Source organism: Tyto alba, unplaced genomic scaffold, assembly GCF_018691265.1.
Source record: "Tyto alba isolate M040663 unplaced genomic scaffold, T.alba_DEE_v4.0 Super-Scaffold_16, whole genome shotgun sequence".
Lineage (NCBI taxonomy): Eukaryota > Metazoa > Chordata > Aves > Strigiformes > Tytonidae > Tyto > Tyto alba.
Window position 1 is genome coordinate 32,377,548 of NW_024881278.1, and position 27,878 is coordinate 32,405,425.

At 37.3% G+C, this 27,878-nt stretch overlaps 1 long non-coding RNA gene across 1 annotated transcript; it reads right to left on the reverse strand.

The window, feature by feature from the left end:
- Positions 1-3,281: 3,281 nt before the first annotated feature.
- Positions 3,282-27,556, reverse strand: LOC116965842. The gene is made up of 3 exons (XR_004409703.2): positions 27,391-27,556; positions 12,419-12,488; positions 3,282-3,380 (listed from the first exon to the last, which is right to left on the reverse strand). It is a non-coding gene; the product is annotated as an uncharacterized LOC116965842 (long non-coding RNA).
- Between the last annotated feature and the right edge of the window lie 322 nt (positions 27,557-27,878).

The following is a 27,878-nucleotide window of genomic DNA, read 5'->3' on the forward strand; positions in this document are numbered from 1 at the left end:
GGTGTGCTCAGAAAAGTGCATCTAAACAAAAGGCAGTTCAAACCCTGATAAGACAAAGGACTGTGTTTTTTGGTTTTTTGGGGAGAAGATGCATAGTGAAAATGATCTGACAATACAAGACAATGCATTTTGATGCTCACCCTTTTTTTTGCCAAAACTCGAGTAATGCCTCATAAGCAGAGGCCAGAAAGTAATTACAGTAAGTAATTATTATACACTCATAACCGTCAGAGCTTGACTATACCAGATGAAACATTTTACTGACCTTTGCCAAAGCAGTATTGGCTTAATGGCTGTTAAATTATCACCCAGACATTAAAAGTCTTTGATTTGGGTTTCCAATGTTGAAGCTCTGTTTCTTAAGCTTTTTTCTTTGGTCTGTTTCTATAGATTTTGTTCTGCAGATCTCGCTTTCTCCCTCTCTTTCTGTGCTTACAACACTCAAAACATCAGTTGGAAAGGAATTCTGAGTGTCTGTAATTCACTGCAGAAACTTTTCAGGCTGCAGAGGAGACAGATGAGACACTAACACTGACAGGATCAGCAAAATAAATCCTTCAGCACCAATAAATTGTATCAGTGCTTGTTTATTGAATTTGGGTCTCTTTTCACTTGTCCAAACTGATGGCAACTTATCAAGGCAGTGCTACATAGGCTTGATAGTATACTTACTAGCTGACAAATGTGTAAAACCACATGAAACTTTAAGCTCATATAAGAAAGTAATCAGTGTGTGGTCTCTTTTCCCTATGTCAGCTGCAAACCACACAACACACAGGGACAACCTTTGCTCTTGAATTGCATACATCGCTTCTAATGCCCTCCGAGCAGTGCCTATGCACCTATGTATTTCTCAGCTATAGCCTATGCTCTTCATCCCAGATTGCATCCCAGCAGATAACGGTGGCCTTTAAAAGGGCAGCACAAGCATTTCAATGTCGTGGTGATCGGAGAAGCCACTAAGAGGCTGTGGTGATGCAGACAGGACCTTGTGGATGGCTGATATATTTGTAGCAACTAAAACCACTAGAAATGTTCACATGAGAGTAGGAATCGGGCGTGATTGCTACTGCAGCCTACTGTATGCTACCTAGACTATTTTCCTCTCCCTGAGCCAGGCTTATTTTTGCACAGGAAGATCTTCTCAAACAAAGAAGACCCTTTCTCTTGTGCTCTGTACAGTGTCCTCAGGCTGGACATTGGATAAAATTTTTGGTGCAGGTGGTAAGATTGAAGCACCGATTCACTACTTTAATGTCGAGCCTTGCATCTTCTTGAAAGTAAACTCAGAAAGCTGTCCAAGTTTTATTTCTCTGTGGGGAACAGAGATGACACGACACCTGTAGTCTGTGATGAATGTTAGCAATGTAAACTACTTTAGTACCTCATGTCTTTGGAGGCTCCATTTGCAGATTTTTCTTTTTTTTTTTTTTTTTTTTCAAAATACAGCCTGGATTCTGCTATAGCTCAACTTTCACATGATTCAGCTCTGCCTCCTGTGGTAAAACACCATGATGACTGTCAGCAATTGGACACGGGAGAAAGAAATGATATCTGGTATTCTTGGTGCTGGGGGGTGTGACAGCATAAACTTCTGAAAATCTTGCTTCTCTGCTGCAGTCATGGGCATTGAAGTTTGTCACTAGCCAGTGTCAAATATGCCAGTTACAAATATGTAACATCAAAAAATGTTAAATCAGAAAACATTGGTGAAATAATGGTAAAAGCAAAATATAAACATGTGCTACTCAGTGAACAGTCAGCAGAGACTGGTGACTTTTGGCGCATCAAAGCCCATGAGGCAGATCGTGTCTTTCAGAGGAGGGGTGGTGTAGAGCAACCAGGACTAGTAACTCTGGTAGCCGGCTGGGACAGGATTTGCTCCTTCCCTCACCTCAGCTCATAGAAAAGAGTAATTTATTCTATACCAACAGTAAAATATGAGTTTTGTAGGTGTACTCTGGGGAGCAGGGTTCATGTTAAAGTATTAGCTCAGAAACTGAATCCCCACAGTTCATTGCTTGCTTTAATATGAGGAGTCCCTAGAGCTAGGTCCCCAGTATGGGGGTCTTCCACCCGCAAACATAGAAGTGAAACTCTCTGGACCACAGGCTTCAGAAATGAGTAAAGAAATGAAGTCATAGCAACAGTGAATTTGGGGTGGAAGAAAGGGATTTAAGTCATCGCTCACCTTTCTGGCTGCTATTTTTTTATACCGCGTGAAATCATGTCAATCATCTTGCGTCAAAGGACCCTGCACTGAACAGAAAATCTCCCCTTTGACTTGTCTTTACATGTAAATGAAAAATAAATATTATAACGCTGATAATTTGGGAAGATGTACTTATCAGAATCTGTTTTAAAACTCAGATTTGCTCTTCATTTCTTTTTCCCCTTTGTTCTTCAGCTTTATTATTACATCTATACATCTAAATGCACTTTTCCTGATTTACTGGACTGGTTGATATTTTTCATAATCTCTTGTAAGGTACTCAGTTTTAAGGATGGCATTTTAGTTGGGATTTTTTTGCTATTAATGATCCGTTAAACATTTTCATGCTTTTACTATCATTGACAATAAATTCTCCTTCTGACTATTTCTAAATACTGTGTATTCCTCTTTTTGTTACATAAAAATTGGTGGTTATTAGCATTCCAGAGGCAACATGTCTACCAAGCTGACTGCAGCAAATAATTTATCCAGTTTACACTGTACAAATTCTCTTCTATATATAAACACACACATCTATGGGACTATCTAAGTTCATTACAATAATTTATTGTAAATGGTGGATAATGTTCATCATCCAAGCATCAGATAGCTACATAATCAATTTATTTAAATTAAAAATTCATTGGAAATGATTTTTTTCTTTTATTTTTTAACTGTATCCTGGCTGAATAAAAATAAACTATAATTACTAAAATATTCTGAATACAAATTTTCCTAGGTGGTATTTTCCAGTGAACTACACAACAACATTTCCATTAATTTCAAAGGTGAACAGTTTTGATGAATACTGTATGTTTTGTAAATACAAACCAGACACAAATAACAAGGGCCTAATAAGCAAACAAATGAACCTCTAAGGATAGGCACCTCCAGGCAAAGTTACAAAATGATGTTACCAGTGAAGTTATGGCAAACACCTGCTATCACACGTCGATATTTCTATTTCAGCAGAACCACGACATTTAACAGAAACTCTCACCCTGTTCCATACGACCCAATGAGGCTGAAGAGGAGGAAGGTGACGGTTAGCTCTGTGCTCCATCACTGCCTGGGCTGCCAGCAAATGCTCCAGCTTCCCCCTGGTGTGAGAGCTGGGGGGGCTGCGCTGTCTGCAGGGGGTCACCACAGGAGGGCCCGGGCACTTTCCCTGCATGCAAAAGAGAAATAAGCAGATACTTAAGCCGCAGAAGAATCAGTTTTCTAGATGAGACAACACATAGGCTTTTACTCTTATGTACCTGCACAAAGTTTCTTAATAAGCTGACTTAAAGATGGCACGTTAAAACTGAGTTGTGATAATTAATCAATTATACCTAAATTAGTCTTGTTCATAGAAAATCCATTTTTGCCAGCTCTGGAGTGTTATCAGCTTGCATAACATGAGATATCTGTTACAGAGATACAAACAGATATGCATAGCATATAAATATCTATATATGCCATGTCCTTATAACTTTGTCCATATTTCCACTGTTCCTGGTCTTGAGCTACCTGAGGTTTTGACATGGCTGTGCCTGGGTGCATTCCTGAGCAGAAGCCAAGAAATCAAAACTCATTTAAAGCATATTTCCTGTCTGTGCTCTGGAGGAGGCAGGGGAGAAAGGAAATGGCTCAAGCTATCATTTGATGTTTCCACATGGATAAAGCATAGTTTCAAATCTAGACAAAGGCTTCTAATCACTGAAAAATAAACCTCTAGACTCGATGCCAATAAAAATAATGAAAACAAACAACATAACCTCTTAAACAAATGGAAGATAAAATTAAGTATCTGGCATTTCTGGCAGAATTATGCAATGTGGTAAATCGTGACAGAATAGAGTTGGACTTTGTGATACAAGTCTCTTCTAGTCCTAGGAGTGAGGTTCCTGCATGTCAACATTAACTCAGACATGAAGTTGTGTCTGGAATGGTAGACACGGCTATCTGCGTACAGCAAAGGAAACCTCTCTTCTATAGATTCACTGCTACTGTAAAAATGATGTTGATATTCATTTGTTTTGCCTCAGGAGGCCTATTTTGTCTTTTCTTGATTGCACTATTACACTTATTTAAATATTATTTAAATTCACATCTCGCCATCCAAACATAACAAAGCCTACAAGGGAATTTAAGATGATATAGAGCAAGCTAAAGTGATCTTCAATATTTAATCCCCGTCTTCCCATCCTAAACAAAAAGGATGAATGTGTCTTTAGCCAGTGAAACATTGCTATGGCATTATAAATTTCCAGATGGTGCTAGCAATAAATAAATGAGTTCATATCTCTGATGTAACTCCCATCAAATTAATAGCACTACACCAGGAATTAATTTGCCCTAGATCTGTACAAGTCAAACATAGAAATCTGTAGGAACATCGGTTTTCTGCACTCTTTTTGTTTAAAGTATAAAATATAGAAATATCTAAATTTGCACAAATTCTTTTTGTAAATCACCTCATCGGCATGTAATGTATTTCAATTATGCATTTTATATAATTTAACAGCAGTATATAATTATATACAATAATTTCACTACAACCCAACATATGATCTTACATATTGTCATCTGAATTAAGCTATATAGTATTTCCACTTATAATATAGAAAACTAGTCACTCTAGATATTATGGGATGTGTGGTTTTTTTTCTTTAGTGACTGGGCATTACAGAAGGAATAGTCATAAAAGTAGAAAAAGAATTTAGAGCTTACCTAAACTATGTAAATCACTGAGTTTCTTAGAATTGACATAAAAAAACTTCACAAGAGACTGTAAAAAATAAGAAGTCTCAGAGATGAAATACAAACTGGAAGTGATGACCTCAGAAAAATGAAAATAGGTCCAAGTTAAAAGGAAAAGTAGCAACAACATGGAAATTACATCCTAAAAATGCTAGCAAATACAATACCTTTGGCAATACTAGTTGATAAAGGAAAGGTTACTCTTCTTGGTAATGCTTCCAAAACTGTTTTCCCTGACGATTTAGTGCAGAGTTTTTTTACTTTTCCTCCCAAGAGATAATATCACTGGGAAAAGCCCAAGAAGTCTACATTTGATGTGACGACATATTTTATTTCCCCACCCCTGAAAAATCCAGTTGGGCATAGATTACAGGAAAATCTGGAAGCCAGAAATAAGCAGGTGTGTCTGAAAAACCATCTCTGCACAGTCCTGAAAAAAGCCAGTGGACGTGCGATATGATCATCATGAATGACATTTTCAGCAAAGTTCAGTGCTGATCTAACCCTGCTTTCACATAAATTGCTTCAAATTCCATACCATTGTTGAAACCTTTTGAAACTCATGGCTGGAGCTTCTGTAAAGAGGTATGTAGAAAAGGAAGAGAAACTTCCCTTGAAAGGTTCAAAATTTCTAGTCTGCTTCATGGTAGATGCTACCTCTTAAAACATGATCATACTTGATGGGATACTACATTTCTGTGCTAAAGACAATACCGATGGTATTCATCAGACACACTAGTTGTCTGAAAGCTAGGTAGTCTAAGCCCAACATCAGTGAGCATATAGACTCAAAAAGGAGCAGTCGAGGCTTCCATTATAGTTACTGAAAAGCAAGATGTGTTTTCAAAAGAAATTCATTTCAACCTTGGATGCCTAAGGTATGTAAGATGAGTTACTCTCTGAAGTTTCTTCTCTTTATCAAATGTACAGGGAGTCTAAGTGACTTTCTCAGACTAGACACCTTTTACACAGTCTGAATTGGGCAAGAGGAATTTCATCCCTAGCATCTAGTAAGATGGAGTAGAGCGTCTTCAGTGAAGGAAGATATTTGCACATAGCTATTTTCTTATAAACTTATATGTAGTTTTTACTAGGATATTATTTGGGTAATATAGCTTTGAAACTTCTCCAGTTTTCAGACCTAGTGTGTTTTGTTTTGTTAAGACCATTTGCATTTGAGATTTCATAATATGTGCATTGCTTCTTATCCTCTCAGAGTATCTAGAAGAAAGGTCCGCAATCTGCCAGGCTCAGTTCACACATGCTAAAGAATTTTCTGTTCACAAGAGTTTGCAACAAAATGTACAGTAACAAGCAACAAATGAAGATAAACGCTAAAGAAGAAGAAGTCAAGGAATACAAAACACCAGCTAAATAACTCTATCTATTACATTAAACACCTTAGCCATTATTGGATCTGGAGAAGCACCGTGAGTTGGGTTTGTGGAGCAGTCCAGCAGGTTCCCCCATACGTAGAATTTACATGGCAGAAAATACCAGGGATCTTGAAGGAAAACTACTGCTGAAGTTGACTAATATGTCTTCATATGGAAAATATGGTTTTCTTACTCGTTCTGACAATAGCTTAATGCAGTTCAGAGAACAAAAGAACTAGATCTATTCCTCATCTTGTTGAATAAACAAGTTCTTACAGGACTGAAAAACAAACAAACAAAAGCCCACACATAGATTTTTATCAAGATTTCCAATTTAATTCTTTTTTTTTTTTTTTTTTTTTTTTTTTTTTAATTTTTGGCTGGACCTAAGTCTTGAAGGTATAATATTAAAATATTGTGAGATAGATTGACATGGATGGATGGATGGATAGATGCACAGATGTATATATATGCACACAATCCAGCTGGAAACAAAGAAATCTGGGACATATTGTCAGTATCTTTATTAGAGTAGGTTGCAGGCATTTTTATGCAGTTCTGAGTTCTTAACTCAAACTTGACCTCTAAATCTTTCTAGGTATGCTCAGTACTAAAACTTCAAAAGTCGGCAGCCAAACACTGTCTGTTATAATACATGTTTTTCAGTCATGGGTGAAGGCATCTTTTGCTATGTCTAAATATAAAGTTCTCAGGATTGCACAGTGAAAGGATTATTAAAATTAATGGAATTGATATTTGTACACTGTAAAAAAATAATTGCTTCATGAAGTGCTGCAAATGATGAGTGACTCAAATATTATGTTAGTGAACATTTATAACATAGTGGATAATTTTGCAATTACAATTTTTGATGACATTATTAAAGCTAGGTCACTTATTGCACTAATCTCTCCTGTTATGCCTCCTGGTATAATTACATTAGTTACTAAGTACAGTGTTTTTAAAAGAAATTATGCTTGCCATTAAATATTTCAACCTTACCTATAATGAGATCAGCATTAACAAGCTGCTATCAGTACTGTAGGAAGATTTGATCAACAATGAATTAGAGCATTAAAGAGATAAGTTACAACTTTAATTTATTTTTAATCATCTTTTATTTTTATCTTGTGAAGGTTAACAAAATGCTTGTTTGAAAAAAAAAAAAAACCACAACTGTTTTTTCAAGGTAGATACAAATATACACATGCAAAAATAGCTATCAGGGGAAGAGCAATGCAACTTCTCATTCTTCCTGTATGTACGGTAAGTTGTACCTGTCAGCATATTTCTTTACAAGCAGGAATGCTATTCTGGGCAAAAGAAAGTCAATGAACATAATGTGCTATATTTTCAAGTTCAAATATAAGGTATAGAAGAAGCCCCTTGCAAGACACTTATAAGAAAAATAAATATACAAGGAGAAAATTCCAATCAGATATCAAAATTAGATAAATAAATATAAAAACAGCTATCTAAAATCATATAACCTCTGCAACAGAATGAGGTGGATGCTGTATTTCTTTAGGGATGTACGAGTTGTACTGTGAGAAGTAGCAGTCATAGGCAGGAGCAGACACCAAGGAACCCAAAACCCACAAAGAAATAAGAGAAGAAAATATTGTTATTAAGGTTAATAAAAACTCACATAGGGTAATGATTCACTCCAGATGTATTGAATGAAATTGAGAGACTGGGCTATATCACTGCAAAATGACTACTGTTAATGTCAATAAGGACATAATCTGAAACAGCCTGTGTTTCTCATAAATTTTATGAGCTCTAAGCTAGTACGATCCCTTTAGAGGGAAAGATCAATGAGTTTGCCTATTGAGGTTATATCAAGAATTAAAGAAAATTGCACAGACTCATTCAGGTGGGAAGAAGAAAGGTAAATTATTGTAGAGGGTTACAAGCACTGGTGTTTCTCATACTCAGGAGGAGTTATAACAGATACGTAAGAGAAACTTCAGAAGGAATAGCCCTGGACCAGGTATCTTTTCCAGTGAGTCCAACCAGGAGTTCTGCCACTGCCTTCAGGTGTGACAAGGACATCCCATGACCATTTTCCATTGCAATTGTAACTATCTGTACAGTACGAAACACAGGCTAGTACCATTGACCAAGAAAGTTAATGAAGTTTAAAGAATGAGAACATAAAAATTATTAATTCTCACCATTTTCATTTATTTGAGGACCTCAGTGAAGCTAAAAATCACTACATACACGAGGTACAGAAGGTTTCTGTACAGACCAGATGAACAAGCTCTGTCACTCATTCATTTTATTTCTCCTTTCTCCTTGCCTCTCTGGCGAGGGGATACAGGAGAGCCAGGTATCCACTCACATCTGACCAACACATATATTGTGAAAATCTGAGAAATCTCAATGGATTGAAGGCAAATGTTGATGGTAAAAGATTGAGAAACTCTGTTTTACAGCAAGTTTTTTAAATGGAAGAGCAAACCGTATATTAAGTACTCCCAGATATAAATTAAAGATTTTTCAATGACTTTTTTCAAGGATTTCCAAAGATTTTCAACTTCATAAAGTTAAGCTTGAGGCTTAGTCGGATAGACTATGCAAATAGAAATTGATATAGCCTAGACAACCCCTGCTAGCCCAACAGACTGCTCAAAACTGTCATTTGAGTATTTATCATGCATACATTGGTCAAAAACTCCTAAAGCTGCCATCCTTTGTTAAATAAATGTGTGAAATTACTTCCTACAGCTGCACTTCTACTGTAAGAGGCAGAGCTGAACTCTCTATTGCGTTATATCCACCTTCTCCTGGTACAACCTGACTGATTTCCACAAGATTTTCCTTCATTTCAAATGCATACAAAAACCCATAGAGGCATAATGTTCTATGTGAGGGGGAAGTCCTTGAAGTCACACAGGGTAAAGGTGGCATTGTGGACTATAAAATCAAGCCTGATAATTTGTCCAGAGAAAAGACGTAATGATTTTCTTCAACGTTATATAGCTATACTAACATAAAACTGCTGTTATTCCAAAAAGGGTCAGCTCCTCTAAGGTGAGAAAACAAGATTCTATGTACAGTGAGAAATGCACTCCCTTAATGAGACCAGAGATAATGCTTAAAACAAAGTTTTGTGCAACATATAAGAAGAAAATGTAGAACAAAAGTGAAAACAGACCTTGCCCTTTCTTTTCTTTAAAAAAACCCAACACCAAACTAATAAAAAACTCCCGAATCCTAAGTTCAGTCAAACAGAAAACCATGGGCACTGCTCCAAAAATCTCTGAAATTTACCTCAAGCCTTTTAAAAGACACTAACATGATGTGCAATATAAAAATGCATTAGGTTTAACTGTTTCCCACTATTTTCTTCTATGTTTACACTAGAGTAAGGAGACATTTGAACTGATTCTCTTTTTTTAAAGCCCAGGAGATTGAAAAGCTTTTAAAGGAGGCTTTTTGCACACTTTCTAATATTTGTTTTCATGTCTCCTTGTGCACCAGCAACTGTATATCTTCTCTTTTTTTTTTTTTAAAAAAAAAAAAAACAACAGAATTTTAACTGACAGCCACCTCAAGACTACTTAGATAATAAGGTGAGAAAACAATGGTTACAAAGAACTGACTTCACACTTGATCTCCTATCACTCTTTATATATGTCCAATGCCTTTTCATGTTCATTTGATACTGAGGCAAGTACAAATTCTGTGTGCATCCTAAGACCTTATCTTATCCTTCTATATGGATGGGAAGCCCTTCAAAGAAAGAAGGACTAACAAACTATAGAGTTATTTATTTTAATCTTTGGTATCCCATTCCAGGAAACTTTAATGTCAGTAGATTTACTGCAGCCCACAATGATCCATGATTCTTCAATATAGAGACTGCTGTCATTATTTTTTTTTGTCTTGCACTTTTATTACAGATAACTTTGGCAGGCATATTTAAGTGCTAATATTATTTTTCCTAGCATACTGAATGTAAGAGATCAAGATCATTGACACTACTATGTTTTTACTCACTGTATATATCCAGGCATCTAGCCAAAGACACATGTATTTTCAGAACTGAAGACTCGCACCAAATTGCTTCTGAACTATCAAATAATCAAGAAAATTGATGTTGGTTTCCTAGTATTGACCTTCCAATAGTGTGGAAAGTTTTTCCTGCTTAAAGCAGCACTTTCCAAGAAAATAATTTTCATAATTTATTAGGAAGAATATTTGGGGATAGATTTCCATATCTTCAATGAATTTGTTATAACGTGCCAAGTGGAAAGCACAATAATACACTTCCATATTGTTTAGTGCTCTACAGTACTGACTGCTTTTTCCTGGTCTAGAGGAAAGACTATTTGCCCCTGCTTTAGTAAGGTACAGAAACAAAGGACATTCAGAGAGGTAGTCCAAATTAACAGCTTATTACTGGCATAAAGTCATACATTAATTCATTACAAAGGTCAGAAGAGACCCCAGTGATTTTGAGGTCTGACTCCTATACAACAGGACTTCCTGAATGAATTCCTGTTTGAAGCAGAACACATCATATAAAAAAAATACTGAATCTATATTCAAAAATTTCTGCTAAACCTACCAGTTTTAACCTGGATGAGACCAGGGAGCAAGGTAAAAAAGCCTTATTAAGGTTGTAATTACTGAAACAGAGTTTTAGTTCAATTTTAGAAGCATGGAGATTTTTCCTTTTTTACAGCCTATATATTCCTGCAATTTAGAGCCAGAATTCTACAACAAAACAATGTTTTCCTTTAAAAAGTGTATTCTTATGGGACATTTCCTGAAGGCCTGAAGAACCTCTGGTCTCAGCTGACTAAGTAACTATAGTGTGGAAAAATTCCAGACTAACGCGGGGAAAAATTCCTATATTTAAATGCTTTCAGTGTTGTAAGAGGACCAAAGTGTGACAGAAGATTTAATCTGCATGCCATATGACTGTGCTTCCATCCAGAAAATGTCCGCAGCTGATGTCTTCAGCCTATGGGTCCCACATTGGTATGAGAAGAGCCCTACCTGCCTGATGACATTTCACATCACATTTAAGCAGTGATTGAGGTAGAGTGAGAGACTTGATTCTTGCAGGCTGAGGTATGCTTCAATTCCTGCTAGTGGGAACGTGGGGTCCGAGCTTTGTCACCTCTCTTAGCCCATTACTTACCAAATACTTACTCTTTCCTAGGTGGCTTAGAGTCAAACAGTTTGTATGTGAAGTGTTATTGATCCCAATTATGGGCTGAGTCATGTTCTCAGGAGGCAGAACATATGCACTCTTTGGATCTGCTGAGATTATGGAAACCTTCCTTTGTGAGGGAAAATTAGCAGTGTTGCTAAATCAATGTTTAGACACTCACTTAAGCAATAACTGTTGATGGACCTACAAGCTGACTTCTACATCTTGATTTTGAATGATGCACTTTGGCAAGTTAATGTGAAAAAATGGCAGATTTATAACACTGTTATATCTAGTTAAAGGGTAGCCTTGTTCAGAATTAGCATGACACTAATGGACACTAACGATGTTACCTGGTGAATTCCTCCAAGCAATGGATAAGAATTACCTATTGATTTTGGAGGAACCAAAATTTGACTCATCACATAGTAACAAGTTTCATCATTTTTTATTAATATAATTTTCAGAAATATAACACACACTTATTTCTGCTAACACTGTTCAACCTAATGTATTGAAACAGATTTTAAAATGCCATGAATCTAATACTGTGTTCCTGAAGATATTAGTATGTACTGACAGTACATACTGTCATCAGTGTTTTGCAACTGATATTTTGACAGAGCCACATCATCTTGCAAGAAAATTCCACCCTTTTCTGACTCAACTCAGATAAGTATGCAAAGGTAAGTTTAAGTCAGACAGGGAATACTCTTCTTATGGAAATGTGGTTTTATTTGAACATTTTGTTGCCTTTGTGTTCCTAATTTGGGATTCAGTCTGTCACTTTTTAGAGTCAGCTCAGTCCTACAAGTCACTCATATCTTGAAGGGATGCTTTGGGAATGGAAAAACAGCATAGCTTCGAATACAGCAAGGATATTGGCTTCTACTAGGCTTCGATATAAAGACATACCGAACATCTGAAGAAGTGGGAGCTGTAGCTCTAGGGTACTCAGGATCTTGCTAGGTGTAAAACTAGAGACCTACAGAAAAGAGAGGAAGAACAAGTGAAAACCGTTGTCCCTTAAGTGCTGAAAATGCCTCTCGCTTATCCTGAAGTACATTTCCTCGCTGTGCATGGCCACTGGCCTAAAATACTTCATTCTCTGTTTTAAAATAAGAGTATTTCCCACACCGATATATATTTCCATTTCAGATATCAAGTAGCAAAAGGCAAAGACCAAATAATCCTTCAGATAAGCTATCAACAATTTAATTTTCTGGCACAATTTGTTTACTCATTTGACAGACTGGGCCAGTTAAAGATATATCTTCTGCCAATTGGTATGAAGACACAGCCTTCAGGCTTGTCTGACAGAGAGATATGGCTTCTGGCAGACTAGAGCAAAACTTTTTACAATTCTTCATATATTTTATAACTAATTCAACTAAAATACTTTTGAAATGAAAAGCTTTGAAAGCCACTTACTATATCAGCCTTTGGGTACTGTATAATGGTTTTCCATTATGGACTGAAATTAAGCAGTTATAAAGAAGCAGTAATTTCATAGCTAGCCACCCAGAAACTTGGTCATGTTAAAACAGCATTTTAGAAAATTACAGGTAATATTATTCCTGAATGCAAATTAATGACACTTCTGTTAGCCTCCTGGGATAGGAAAGCTCAAAGAATTTTGCAGGAGTCAACAGTCACAGAAAGCCATCATGATCAGCCTGAATCTCAGAAATGAAACTGTGAAATGAAATAAAAATACATGTAATTCAACAGAGGAACATACGCGCTGATAAATAAGAAATGAATGGTTGTTGTCACATTCCCTTATGACGGCCCACCCTATGGTTTCCTGAGGAATGAGAAGAGGAAACATATGGTTTTATACAGTATGTGAAACCTATCTCAAGAGCAGAGAAGCCTCAAATGTCTTCTGAAAGTCATGGCCCAGAAATGAATCCACATTAAATAATGCAACGCTCACATACTCCTTTTTATTCTATCCATTTATCCATGAAGACTTCACTTTAATACGCTCACTGATTTTAATGGAATTTGATTGGATCCACTTTTGCGCCTGAACTGGCTGAAGCATAAGAAAGGGCCAGTGACTTGTAAAGCGTTGCACAATTAGGCTGTGAGGATGCATGCTTTACATCCTCTCCTCAAAATAATGATACTCATAGCAACCCTCTTCCTACAGAAAAACTCCAGACATCCATCCAATAAAGATAAATCAACAACAATAAACCCAAATTACTAACATTTTTAGAATAAACCTCTATTCTCCATAATGCAAAAAGCTTTACTCCAGAAAGGACAACGTTAAGTGTGACTCAGCCTTCAGGCCTGCCATCAGATGGATATAGAAGGTAAGCAGGTATTGTAATGGCGAACACTGGCACAAAATCAGAAGACCTTTCATTTCACAATCATTTAAATGCATCAACCTTATGTCAGGCATCTCCCGGCAATGTATTTTGCATGAACTGACTTTCAAGTATGTGTTTACCGCACAGTGGAGCCAAGCTCAAGACCTGTGTGAAGTCCTTTGAATTGAGGACAGACCATTGCTGAATTTTTCAAACCAAAAAAAAGGACATAATTAAAGAAATATTTTAAATGTAATTTATAAATTTTAGATCCAAATATAAAAGTATTTAGTGAGTTTCTCCACCTTTCTAAAATATTTTTAAGGGCTTTAATTATGTAGCAATTAAGGTGCACACTGAAAACAGAATAAAAGGGTTGGACAAACTCCTGAAATACTGTAACTATCTATGAATATAAACATGATCTCTGCTTAATATGTAATGGTAATTTGATTTTATTAATGACTTGCTACATTTTGAAAACAATCACTTTTAAATACTGCTATTTTTAACCCTTTACAGAGACTTTTTCGTTTGGATTTAGAAGCTTATAAAGACATAGAGCTCATATAGTGTATTACCTGCCTGGGAAATACGCTTGTTTTCAGCTTTTATTTCTAACAGTATTAAACCATTCCACATTTTTAAAGCATTTTGTGTATTAATGGCGCATCCCTAGAACCCACAGATTCACTTCTTGCAAGTGCATTTCGATTAGCATTTTTAACTAACTATTTAGTACTGGCCTGTCCACTGCCATACTGATGATCTGAAGCAGCTATTCAATTTTCTGGCTCACCAGTCAGGTCAGAAACCACAACCATATTATGATAGAGAGCATTTCTGATAAAGCAGCATAAACCTTAAAAAACTGACAAACAAACATTTTGAGCCTTTTCAGTTGCCAGCTATACACTGTAAGAGTTAAGGAGTCATGACCACTTACACGTACAGCACTCAGCTGTAGAGAGAAGGGAAAATTAAGGCGAATTTTAAATGAGATTTTCTCACTGCAAGGGAGAAGATGAAGAATTAATTCAGAATATTTCTGTTTCTTTCCTCTTTCCATTGAACAAATTTGGTGCCATTTTAGATTGTTTTGAAAAATAAAATATTCACTTTTCTAATAAACTGGAGAGACTTGTCTTCATGGGTAAAACTACAGAAAGTGAGAAACTATAAAAAATTTTTCTCTTTTGCAACGGCATGTAGAAATGAAGTGTTTCAGGTTTATCAGTGTGCTTTTTAGAGACAGTTTGGGAAATCTATAGTACCCAGTGCAATATCTTTTATTACAAATGCCTCTTCAGCAGACAGTACTATTTTCTTCAGATTTCATTGCAGTAATTAATAAGAATGTTATAAAAAGATAAAAACAGATGAGTAAAACAGATACTAAGTATAAATGAGAGGCTGACAATGAATGAAGCAAAAAAAGACTGATCATCAAAGAAAGCACTGTTCTAGATAGGAGGTAATATAAAAGCATAAGCAAAATTCCGACTGACATACACATTACAAATTAGATTAAGAAAGATAAATAAAAGACTTGTCAGCCATACAGAGAAAAGGAGAGAGGGGGAAGAGGAAGTGAAAAGCTGTGGAGCAAAGCTGTGGAGAGACTAAAATCAATATAATAAAGAAAGACTGCCTTGTAGGAATGACGAAATAAAAATAGAGATTTCTGCATCCAAGATGAAAAGAAAACTCAGAGGTTAAGGCAGTCAAATGGAGTGGGTTCATCCCTGTAATAGTTCTGAAAAGGCTGACAAATGAAACCATAGCTGACCTAATTTGGACTTGTGTATCCAAAGAGCTGGCATCAGTGATGGAGAACTACCATATAAAAACCGCTACAGTAACAGGGAAAGGTTAAGTGATACAGAATTAAGAGCCTTGCTATGCTTACCTCAGTGGTGCAGAAAGTCAATAATGCAGATTTTTGAGGAAAGGGTAACTTTTAAAAAAATGGCAGAAAACCAAAATGAGGTAAAATATTATGCAGATTTACAAAAAAAAAAAAAAAAAAGATGGGGTAAGACTAACCTGACACTTTCACTTAATAAAATAACTGCTTTTCTAGTCAAGGGGAAGGAAGCTTGTCAGTCTGTTTAGATTGAAGCAAAGTATTTGGTACAGCATCACATGGGAAATTATCAGTTACACATTAGAAAATGTAGCTCTAGTTTGAGAACTGTAATGTTGTTAGAAGGAACGTACTAAAAGCAAAAATAACAAAGTATGTTCTCAGTCTAGACATATTTTAATATAGCTGAGTTTCTTGATGGTTTGTTTTGGTTTGGTCTTATTTAACATTTTCATTAGTCATCTCAGTCAAAAAGCAGGGAGTGTGCTAGTACAGTTTGCTAGTTATACAAAAGTAGGAGACATAAAAGGATCTGAATATCATTCGATAAGCTAAAGACATTAAGAAATTAATTAGAATAATGGCAATAAGTGAATAAAAGGTATCAGATTAAGTCAGCTATTACTAAGCAGAAGGATGTTCTTTTAGGAACAAATAAAAAGATGTATAACTATAAACTGGCCAGCAATGATCATCCGAAGCCCTTGTCTAATTCAGATCTGCCCTATCTAAATTCTTTGTAACAGACAACTATTTTAAAAATTTCTTTAATGATAATCTGCAGTCAAGATCTCACATTCTCCCTGGATTTTACATTTACAGCATTACAGGGATGTGTTGAGTTTGTGTGTGGCAGGGTTTTTGTAGCAGGGGAGGGGGCTACAGAGGTGGCCCCTGGGAGAAGCTTCTAGAAGCTCCTCTGGCTCTAAGTCCGTCCCACCTCTGGCCAGGGCCGATCAATTAGTGACAGCGGCTGTGCCTCTGCGATAACATATTTAAGAAGGGGAACCTGAGAGGAGGAGGGTAGTGAGGGAAATACCTATGCAAACAGCAAGGTCAGTTGAAGAAAGGGAGGAGGGGTGCACCAGAGCAGACTCCCCTGCAGCCCATGGAGGCCCATGGTGGAGCAAAAGCCCACCTGCAGCTTGTGGAGGACCCGATGCTAGAGCAGGAGGCTGCACCCAAGGAAGGCCGTGGCTGAGGGAAGCCCACACTGAGGCAAATCTGTTGCTGGGAGGACTGCAACACATGGGAAGGAGCCACACAGGAGCAGTTCGTGAAGAGGTGCAGTTCTGGGGGAAGGACTCACGTCAGAGGAGGTCATGGAAGACCGTCTCCTGTGGGAGGAACCCCACGCTGGGGCAGAGGAGGAATGTGAGGAATCCTCCCTTAGAGGAGGAAGGAGCGACAGAAGCAGCAGGTGATGAACAGACCACATCCCCTGCCCTCCTGCACCACTGCAGGGGGAGGAGGTAGAGAAATCATGAGCAAAGCTGAGCCCAGGAAAAAGGGTGGGGTGGGGGAGGGTATTATTAAGATGTGGTTGTATTTCTCACTGTCCTGCTCTGTTTGATTGGTAAATTAGTGGTGGTGGCATTCAAATTAAATTGTTCTTTCTTCCCCAATAGAGCTTGTCTTTTTCCCATGATAATAATTGGTGAGTCATCCTTCCCTGTCCTTGCTTCGATCCCCAAGGTTTTTGTTTTATTTTCTCTTCCACATCCCACTGGCAGGGGAGGAACGAGCAAGCAACAGGATGGTGTTCGGTTTCTCTCTGGGCTTAAAACATGACAGGAGCCTACTTTTTTCCTATTGACAAATTTCCATTTAATATGTGTACTCCTTGTTCCACCATTCAAGTCCTAAAAAAAATGTTGAGTAGTATCCGACTCAGGCAGACTGAAGCCCTCTCCAGCTATATCTACATGCAAGACAGATGAAGTCAAGCTGGGAATGATTCAGAGAAGGGCTATTCAGAGGAAAAGTACAGAGAAAAGTCTATCCCATGGAAAAGAAAGCATTAAAAGAGAGATTTACACTCAAGAATAATTTAGATATATAAACAAAAAGGAATAAACTGCCTATGGATGTAAGGTTGGAAAAAGGAAGATTTCTACCCATGAGAGCTACTCTCTGCAAGTAGGATCATAAGAGAAACAAAAAGCCCTGATTCTAGGATGTAGCTCAATGGCTTCTTAATGAAGTTATACGAAGGGGTTATCTGAGATCACTGGAGCAAGTATCAGTCCCACAAGAGGACACTTCCACACCTCTGCTCCTGGAAGGAGAGCCTCTGACAACTCAGAAAAGACTGTTCTATGTCCTGACCCCAGTCCAGCCAGCTGCAGCAGGGAAAATATGCGACAAGGGCATATGCAAAAGGATACCCAAAGCACAGAAAGGTTTGTCTGTGAGGTTCTAGCAGGTCTCTACATCACATGTGTAAATTGCAGATTTGAAAGACTTAAAAAGTGGCTTAGTTAAAGTCCTTCTTCTCTTACACATCAAAGCCCTTTTCATCACTAGTTTTTAAGTTCTTCTCCAAAGACTAGGTGAACTAGGACATTTCAAAGAGAAAGGCACTAGGATTATTTTTAACATGAGCAAACCAGTACAGTTTTCCTAGCTTTGCTCTTGCACACAGCTGGAAAATTTCCCCTGAAGTCTTTTAAGTAAATTCCAGCTTGAGGCAGACACAGTATATTGAGGGTTATAGCATAAGGGGTGTGAGCTTCACAAATGCGTACACAACTGAAAAGAGGCTTTTATATATTTTCTGTTGTCAGCTGGAGGGATATGCTGGGAAACACAGTAACAAGTGTCATTGCCATCTTGGCTGCGATGCCAAAAAAGTGATCCCTAGGCCAAAAATCTTGCAGTATTAACAGATGGTGTAGAAAATGAAATGGCTACAACTAATGTGTTTGTGAGGAGGCACAGGAGATAATGTTGAATGCATTGCATTTAAAGTAAATAAACAGGAGTCTGTTTGGGCATTTAGTTCCTGCATAATTAGGAAGCCACCAGGTATCAAACCAGGCACATTGCAGATGAGCCCTTCCAGATCAGATTCGACCCTGTAGGAATTTATAAGCTCTACATGCAAACATAGTGTATGGTGGTTAAAGATTTTGCTGCTGTTTCTTTGGGAAGATGAGATTGCAGTGAATAGGCGTAGCACTGATGTGGAGTGATGCAGGCTGGGAATTTGTCCCACAAGCATTCGCTTTTTGGGGATGTTGCCAATTCATCCCAGGGGAAGTTTTAGGTTAAGCACGCTTTTGTTGTGGTCATGGAGGAAAAGGAGTTGTTCGGTTATTCACCGTGGTAACACAATGCTCTTGTCACGGTTCTCCTCAATTTGGCTGTAGCTTTCTGGATTCACTCAGTGGTCTCCATCTTACCAGGGTCAGAACGTATCAACTTCAGATGCTTCATTCTCAGTCTGTCATGTAAGAGCTGAGGGGAGCAGAAAAATAAAATAAGGGCTTTACTTATGACTTTCAAAGGGGAACGCTGTCAGCTAATGACATTTTCTCAGTAGTGTTAAGAGACTAAGAGAGCTCCACATCCTTTTGAGACAAGTGCATAATTTGTCTCCTTCTATCAGAGCCATGCTTCAGATTATTCAAAGCTTTAAAGCAATTCAGTTATATTTTTATGATATAGAGAAACTTATTGGTAATCATAAACTGAATAAGGTCAAACTGTGAATTTGGACTTTGAATTTTTATTTCTTCTCATTGAGTTTTAATACAGAATCTTCTGTAGTCTAATCTGCATATGTTAAACAGTGTAATTATAAAGCAATCCTTTATCCAGTGAGTTCAAATGCAAATATTGGCTCTTTCCTGAGTGCAAGGATTGGTTTGCACAAGTGAATTGCAGTTTAACTGAGGCTACTATGCTCTTTCTGTTTTACTTAAACTAATGTAATTATTATCTGGCTAATTAGCTTGCAGAATGACTTGTTCTGTGATTCATTAACTGGGAAATTTCATTCTGGATATAGAAGAATATGTGAACATCCATCTATTTGCAGCACAAAATACTGATTAGGAACAGAATGTGCTACCCAAGGAGACAGTAATGATTTCTTTTAAAAACGCCTTTTATAAGAAAACTCTTGAGTCGATAGAAATGAGTCTATTGTAGGGACTGTGAATTACTTGTCACTCTCAGAAAAGGCAGCTAGTTTTGTAGCAGGAAAGAAGACAGATGCAAGACAGCCTTCACAGTTAGTATCTAGTGCTGTCCCCTTTCCATAAACCTGTCTTTCTATTTCTAGCACTGCCCTCTGTTTTACAGTCTCTAATGGTGTTACATATTCAAGCGAGGAAGGTGTGTGGGAAGAACATTTTCACAGTTACCAAACACATTCCCAAGCACTGATATACAGTCAATCCCTTGCACGAAATTATAAAATTCAGTCAATAAACTTTAAATCATGTTGTGCAGAAGAGAGATCAAGAAGAAAGTCCAGAGCATCCTCACTGCAGCAAAGAAGCACATTTGCAGTGGTTGTTTTATATGAGCTGTAGCTAATTGAGGAGATACACACACACACAGAGTTACTTTTGCTTTCCAAAGCTGCTTTTGCTATTCCTATTATGATTTGCTATAAATTAAATATTTGCTATTGTAAAGTCTTGGTATAAATGAACATGGAGGCAAACCTAATATATGCTCAACAACAGTCTGTGCAGAGGTAAACATATTTTTTACTGACTGTAAACAAAATCATTTTCATGTCAGAGCACATTTTACTTCTTTGTAATCAAGAGTGTTGATTTTATAACCCTACAGACTCCTGTGCGCAGAACAACTCCTGTCAATTCTGAGTTCAATACTAATCCTAGCATGAATATCCAGGAAATAGATCGGATTTGTAGCGGGAATGCTAAGGTCCCAAAACACCACAAAATTATACTAAGTTCTATAGACTCTATGTTCTTTTCTCCATTTGCACTTAGGTCCTCTAGACCTTGCTAAGACTTCCCAAGACATTGGGTTTAGAGTCCAAAGGAATTATCTATAAACAACTGCTCAAAGAAGGATTGGATGTTGAAGGAGATGAAAAAAAAAAAAAAAAATCATTCACAAGTTGACACATAGGCAAAGTATAAATAAAAATAAAATTCTGAGAAGCTAATCCTACAAATTCCTCTATCACTGAAAGCACCAGTTCAGAAACTGGCAGAATAGGTTGCTCCTATTCTGTAGGCAGCACTAACAAATAGAGCAGCTGGGGACTACAATGAATGGACTGATGCCCAGCCTATGGCTTAACGTCTGAGGTCTGTGGTCTTCTCAACATCAGGCAAACTATCTTTTTTTTGGTCTGGTCAGAACTAACTTGAAAAGATATTGTTGACAGGTCAACAATGAATCAATAATTTAATCTGTATTTTTTTCAGATGTTCCTTGAGCAAGTGCCACTGCTTATTCCTTACTCTTATAATATATGGCATTTACAGCCATTTGTCCACAATATTAGTAGAAATGAACAAAAGCTTTCTTTTGCCAAGTCTTGACTCAAAGGGTTGTTTAATGATTCAACTCAGTCCCAGCCTCTTCATGATTGTTTACTATTTTACCATTAACAGGTTTATCTTCTTCAAGGCAAATATCTCTATGTAGCTGTGATGTACCTAAGTAAGCAGAGCAACAATTACAAATGGGGTCTCCAAGAGCTGCATACAGAATATTGAGCAACAAGAACATCTGAACACACACTGACAGAATCAAATGCAATAGTCTGGAGAAGAGATAGAGATTTGTAACTATAATTAAACTGGAAGGTCACAGCCTTCCTTTGAAAGCATTTTGTTAACAGTAACAAAGTTTTCAATATTTTCACGTGCCTGGTTTAGCCGTGATTCTGGAGGATTAGATGCCCTGGGACCATACTTTTTAAGGACAGTTTTGAGGTTAAGGCATAGGACTATGATTCAAAACCCATGACTTTTCTCTATATTCCTGCTACAGTCTCACCTTGAGACCACTGTAAATGATCTGGTCTCAGGTCTGAGATTTTCCCCAATGGAATGCTATTTCTCTGTTTAACAGATGTATTGTGCATCTTGCCTTTAACAATACTGTCAAATCCAAATATCCAAAAATCATGGGCTACTTCCACTTCTCCCACCCACCAAGTGATGAGATTAGGAAAAAATACTAATGGGGGAGGGTCTCTTTCTTTGCCATTATGTTTTGAATGTAGAATGTTGATATTTCACAGGTCTTCTCTGGAACCTCAAGAATTAGGTTATATTTTTCAATGTAAGATTTCTTCTACATTCCTGTGGATCTGAAAAAAAAAAAAAAAAAACAAAAAAAAACAAAAAACCAAAAAACACTGCGAGCCTTCTCACAAACTCACATATTCCCAAACCTCCACAGTAAAGAATAACTTTCCAATACTTCAACTCTTAGCGAGCTGTGTTGGTACTAGTAACGGTCATGGCTTTGGTGAACATACAAATAATCAGCTGGGGCGACAATGCACTGCTAGTAATTCTGATAATCTTCTAATTCCCCGTACTAGGCTTCAGCTCAGGTGCTTGGAGAGTCTTGGGCAGTATTAGTTCCTTCAAGAATACCTAATGCTGGAAAAGAATAGAGCCTGCTGGGAAATCAGCTGGTCCCCAAGTTTCTCTCTTTCTCTAAATTCCTTCTTAATCATCGACATTCTTAAAGCAGAAAGGGTCTGCCTTGGAAACACAGGCAGATTATGTCTCTGAAGCTTCTAGTTTTCCATGCAGAGCACATCTACAAATTCTGATATTCCTCATGACAATTCAATGTATTACTTGATGGAAAAATTAGTCCTTTCTTTAGGGAACACTTTAAAAGTGTGCTAGACACAGATTCCAGGTAAATCTCCAACTTAACATTCTTATTTGGTGATACACCGTACCTCATTAAATGGAATGTTGTATTAATGCTCATTTGAGCATATTACCAATAGCACCAAGCACTAACAATATTTATCTTAAAGTCATTGACAAATCAATTCTGCACATATGGAAACCTCCCACAGCTTCAAAATCAACACGGTGTCTTATGGCTTAAGTCGGCTTCATACTTGAAAGAAATATACTGCAAGGAAAAGGCAGTTGGATTCTCCCCAGATGTCATTGCAGACATCAAGGCTGCTGCCATGAACAAGTAGACTTTATCAGACAACTGTCCACTGCCAAGAACTTGAATCATCTTTTCGAACACTTTCCAGTTATTTCAGAAGATCATTCCTTGACATTCATTTTAGCCGATTCCTGCCCCTGGAGTCTTTCTGAAAATTAGGCATATTTGACATATTCCCAAATCTCATACTATGTGGGTTTTGCTCAAAACATGTTCAAGATCCTTGGAGAGAAAAAAAAAAAAAAAATGCATCTCCATTCCTGGGCTTCCTTTTTGCTTTCACTTTTCGTGGTGATTGAAAACAAAAGGTTTTATTCACGGACCACAGCAAAAACTCAGGTCATTTTAAAACAACTAATTTATCCAGTTTACAATCTTTTTCCTGCTTTAATTTTGTCCTGCAGGTGCTCACTTCATTATTCCATGGTCATTTGCATTTGTATGAGCAGAATATTTTAGTCTTTTCTTTTACATCTTGTGATCTTTCTTGCAGGCTTCTAGTCTTCTTTCATCTCTTGTCACTCTCTTATCCAAAGGGCTAATCTCAGCTGTAACTGTCTCAAACCTTTCGTCCAGAAAGATCATTGAAGTCTGTAATTTATCACTTCCCTATTGTAACTGCAAGAGCAGTTCCACACAGAACAATCCTTATCTCATTGATAGCTACTTTGTCACCTTGTGGCTGCAAAACATTCAGAAATGGCATTTGGTACGTTAGATGCATGATGGCATCACGGGGATTCTGAAGAAATGATTTTCTCATTTCTTTACTGTTATTCCTTGATATTAAAATACCTAAACAACTTTGCAGTGATTGCATGACATCTTTTAAATAAGGAGACATTTCTACATTAGGTTTCATATTTTCCTGGGCAGATTTTTATGGGCTTGGAGCTGATCCAAAATCCAGCTTCTCTGATGAACAGCAAGTCTTGCCCCATTAAGCTTCAGTATTAACACCGCTCCCCCTTCACGACCATTGTTTCTCCTATATGTGGCTGTGGGAAAGTTAGACTTCTTGCTAATACCATCAGAGTTTGTGGCTTCTTGGTAGCTATTTTACTGCAATCCATGTCTAATCACAGTATACCCAAGAAGCTTAGCGGTGTGTTGCAGCAGACTGCAAATTAGCTTGCTTTTCCATTAAAATACTCTTGGTTTATTCTTTCCTGCGTGTTTATAAAATTGACTGGCTGAACACTTGGGCACTTGTGTGTTTTGTTTGTCTAAATGATTGATATTTAAATGGCTTAATTACATTCATTCCACCTTTTTATGGTTGAGCAAATGTTTATTGCCTTTTTTCTTTTTTTTTTTTTTAAGATGCAGAGGGAGCAAATTCATTTGGAACTCAGGAAAGAATTTTATTAATATGTGCCAAGGAGGTTTGAAATTCAGAACAGATCTTATTTCTTGAATATGTATTGTGGCAGCATAAGGTTATAAGATCTTCATAGCCCTCTGAAATTATCAAAAAGTCTATCTGATTTTGCTAGAGAAGTCTGTAGCTAGTATTGAGGTTATGATGGTAAAACCTGTGCAGATGATGAAGAAATGTAGAAGCACTGGCATGAAAGAAGGATTATATCATTCTAAGGAATAACCAAAAAAAGGAAAGGGAAGGGGAGAGAGAGAAGTACTTAACACTGCTCCTCAGAAAGTCATTAACAGTCTTCCCTATAGGCAATTGTGAAAACAAACCCATTTTCATCAGTGGCTCAAAGAGATGCAAGCATTTAAATATCATCTTTCTCCACGACTGTGAAAAGGAGTTGGAGGAGCTTTGATTTACTTCATAACTGTAAGCTGGAAAGCATTGATCAAACTGTTCTGTATGAATACTTCTCCTGATGAATTTAATCTTCATATTGACCAGTGAACTACTGTGAAGTGATCCTAACCTTCTGCAGACACCCATGATTTGTAAGGAATGGCTGAAAAATCTGACAATTAATATTTTCGTTCTAGATGGTAAATAGGCTTCGGCCAGTCCCTATTTGACATTTATGATATATAGATACTTATGTCATAAGGTGTTTTTCTAGTACTTTTATTCTGATTTTTTCCATTCTAAGTGAATACTTAGAGCGTTGTCAACAGGAAAATCATGTCTAATAATCTATTTTTCAGTTCACCCTCATAATTCCTCAAAATAAAAGTCCTAAAAAAATGTTGTTTATATTCAATTCCATATAACCTTTGCAAAACTTGCAAAAAGGATTGTTCTTATATAGAAAAAAACAGCTCTATATCGGATTTAGATTTGCACTTGAAACATCAGTATTAAAGAGTCAGTAAACACTATTTTCAGACTAAAACTGTATCTGAATTACACACTTATGGAATACTCTTTCCTCCTATGATCATGGATGCTAAGTAGGTTTTAATGAGGCAAAATAAATCATTTCTACAATAACCTTCTTTTGTCTCTTCTGTGACAGCAAGAATACATACAATAAAAAGAAATAAATCCAGGAAACAGCTTACAGCTGCTGAAGATATTTCTACTTTTACTTAAAAGAATAACTGTATTCTGGAAAGAAGAATAGGATTGAAGTTCTTCTATTGCAATTAATATTTCACAATGGTCTGTTCTTCCTCTAAGTCATGTGATCCATTGGTTGATGTGGCAACTGAACAAGCACCTAGTTACTGCTATTATGTCAAGGTGAGCTCATACTGTGTTTTCATTCTTTCTTCTTCAGTGTAGTATCTTTAATAGTTTCTTTTCAACACGAACTTATTAATTGTTGTCAACTGTACAAATAAAAGTGGAGGAGAGTAGTATCAACTATTTGGTGGTTAAAACATCTCAAAATCAGTAGTATGAGATGGAAGAAGAAAGACCTTTTTTTCAGCTTAGCTTACAGATGTTGCTGCCTGCTTAAGTTGTACATCATACAGGGAAGGGAAAAAATTAAAAAAAAAAAAATGTAAATCATACAGGGAAGGGAAAAAATTTAAGGTGAAAGACAAAGCTGCAATAACAGTAATGATGGAGGTAAACCGTGTATGCATCTGGGCACACTGATTTCAGGGAAGCTGAAGAGTTTACAGGTAATTTTTTTGCACTTTGCAAACAGTTATAGGCATGCCTTCTAAGCTAAGTCAGCACCACCCTTGACAGTTTAGACTAAAAATATGAAGAAACAATGAATTCTTGTAGTACCTTGCCTATATACAGCTAGGGTACCTGTTGCACATCATGCAGGGGTACCCACCTCATCTTAGTGTGAGCATGGTTTCATCAGATGCAGTGAAACTTGGCTTGCACGCTTCGTTTTCCTTCCAAGACACATATATAAGTTTAATGTTAATGTACTCCACCATAATTCACAAAGGACTTGTCATTGCATGAACCAAAAGCACAACGTTACTTTGATAAATGCCCTTGCTCTTCATTTTACAGATAATTGTAATTTAATGTTGCCAGAATTTCAGATCTACTCTATGGAATTTAGATCCTGAAAAATACTACTCTAGTCCTCTCACCTTAAGGAAATTGCATAGGTTGTCTACAAAAATATAGAACCTATTTTTCTCAAAGCCATCTATGATGTCTCTGTCACCATCTTTTCTGCTTGCTGCTTTTAAGTATCTCTGGCTCTAAACTGATCTGTTAATTTCATATATATACCTCTATTTCTCTATTTGCTTGGTTTAAAGTTATTTGCAATCCATCTTGCTGTTTTCTGCAGCCGTGCCAGGAGTATTTGTCTTAACTTCAAATGAATAGTCTGCTTTTCTATTAACTTTTTTAAATTTGGGATTCTTTCCATCTTGTGTTCTGTGTTCCTGTTCATGTCCCCTACATGAATAAGATGGGGCAGTTTAATTTCAGCTGTTAGATTAGCCCCAAACCACCTAAAATACCTATTTCCAGACTATTATTCTTATCTTAAAATCTAGTATACAATACAATGTTTAGGAATAGCAAAAATACAGGGACTAAGAAAGGGTGTTGATGCTAAGCAATCAGAACTAGTATGTAGTACGATTAAAACTGAGACTTTTTTTTTTTTTTTTGTGTAGCTGGTATGTCTGTAGTCCGAGTCAGTATCTGACTTCTTCTAAGTACCTGGACTCAGACTGTCTTCTCCAAGAGTTAAAGCTCCTGGATTATCACTTCACTGAAGGAAGTGGTGCCACACGAGAGGTGGAGTGGGTCTTGCTCACCTTACAAGCAACCCGCCTCTGCCTGTGGAGGTAAGCCCCAGCAATGCTAACACCACTGCCCCAGAGGACTGGCACTATGGTGTGACCACAGTGCCACGCTATGCACTGTCCACTCCTGGAAAGTCTGCATAAATACGAGCTCAAAAGATACAGGTGAAATTGTTCTAATTAGAAACTGAGGCGCACTAAAACGTGAATTGCTTTTGGATCACGTTTGCTCTGTCAGTGAATTAAAGGGGAGAAATAATTATATTCTGAAAGGGAGAGAATTTTGACCAACAATAACACTTTATCAGACTGCAACAAGCAACAGTATGTTGCCATCAGTGAGTCGGGCAGGGTGACCGAGGTAGAAGTGTTCGTGACAGTACCTTCTTGTTCAAGCGCGAGCTGCTGCACTGTCCCTAGCTGCTTCTGGTCTTCCACCAGGTGGTCGGGTCCCTGCGTGGCACGGCAGCACGCTGTCAGAGCTCCTGGGGGCAGGCAGATTTCCCAAGAAAAAACACAGGCCCCCAGAGGGTTTGTTTTTAAGGAGCAAGGATCAGTCAACACAGGTGCATTAGTGCCTAACGAGACAGAGAAGTCAGGATAGTCAACTCCTGCTGAAGTCAAACTAGATCCAGCCTGGATTCAGCATCCCAAATGCCTTTGTAAATCTGGGATGAATCAACATTGCTCCATTCCCAGTTTGCACGGGAGAGCAGGGCTGTTAATCTCCAGCTCACTTTGTAAGCAATTGATAAAAGCAAGATTTTACACCAAGCTAGGGGTGTGTTTATGGATTTCAGAAAAGAAGCCTGCAAAAAATTCTTCAGCAGTTTGTGCCTATATTTAACTTATTATTTAATTAAACATCCCA